The sequence below is a fragment of the Mustela nigripes genome, unplaced genomic scaffold (assembly GCF_022355385.1).
Source record: "Mustela nigripes isolate SB6536 unplaced genomic scaffold, MUSNIG.SB6536 HiC_scaffold_18976, whole genome shotgun sequence".
Classification (NCBI taxonomy): domain Eukaryota; kingdom Metazoa; phylum Chordata; class Mammalia; order Carnivora; family Mustelidae; genus Mustela; species Mustela nigripes.
Window position 1 is genome coordinate 1 of NW_026758378.1, and position 1,065 is coordinate 1,065.

At 39.1% G+C, this 1,065-nt stretch overlaps 1 pseudogene; it reads right to left on the reverse strand.

Annotated features, from left to right (window-relative positions):
* Window positions 1–247: 247 nt before the first annotated feature.
* LOC132009385 (zinc finger protein 37A-like) lies at window positions 248–894 on the reverse strand (annotated as a pseudogene).
* Between the last annotated feature and the right edge of the window lie 171 nt (window positions 895–1,065).

Sequence of the window (1,065 nt, forward strand, 5' to 3'; positions counted from 1 at the left end):
GACATAATAGTGAATCAAAGCAGGCAGATACTAAATACATACACACACACACACACTGTGTGTTTATATGTATATTGTATATACACATATATATAGTACATGTGTATACTTAAGATCTGTGTATTTAACTCTATATAATTTATTCCTAAGGAGGAAAACAAAGATAACATTGTGTATAAAAGTGACACTGGGAGATACTGGGTGATTGAGTGACACTGAATATTTGAGTCACGTCAACATGCTACTTTCAAAGGTCCAGAGCCTCTAAAAAGTGATTCTTAAAGACCATTTCTATGGCCTTAAAGCTCTGAACTAAGGCTTTGTGATCTAATTTCCTCCTAAACTCCATCTGGATCACTCACTCACCTGGTCGTTCTGGCTCAGGAACTCTTCCTCTAATATCCAAGGCTCCTCTCCTTGCTCCAACTTGAGGATCACTTTCTGTTTCAGGGATGGAATACCCTGTGAATGAGAAGTGGGACAAACTGGATGAGTTTCAGGGCCTCTGAAGGTGGAGGACATTATAACTCAAAGACCATACAATAAAAAAAAATAATAATAATCCCTGTTATGAGGGAAAAGAAAACAAATCCCTTTGGATAATCAAAAGGTCATCCTTGACCTCCAAATTTCAAAACTAAATATTATATTCCAAAAATCCGGCAAGTTTCTGTAAATAAAAAAAACACACACACTGGGGGTCTATGTGAGAAACAAACACTACCTACCCACTAAGACAAAGTGGCTCTAGTTTTCCAGCATCACATCCCTGTACAGGGTCCTCTGAGCAGGGTCCAGGTGCTGCCACTCCTCCTGGGTAAAGCCCACAGTCACATCCCTAAATGACAATGATCCCTGGAAAAGCACATTTCTGCTCAGTCTGAAGTGGTCAAAATCAAGTGACAGGAAAAAAGTTCAAAGACCAATTCTTGGGGGTATAGCTCTGTGGTAGAGCATTTGACTGCAAAGACCAATTCTTACCATTTTTTACTGTTGAAAACTGGCCAGAAAATGTTACTAAGGACCTCTATTATAGAGCTTCTTTTGGGATATGCTTTGTGAGTT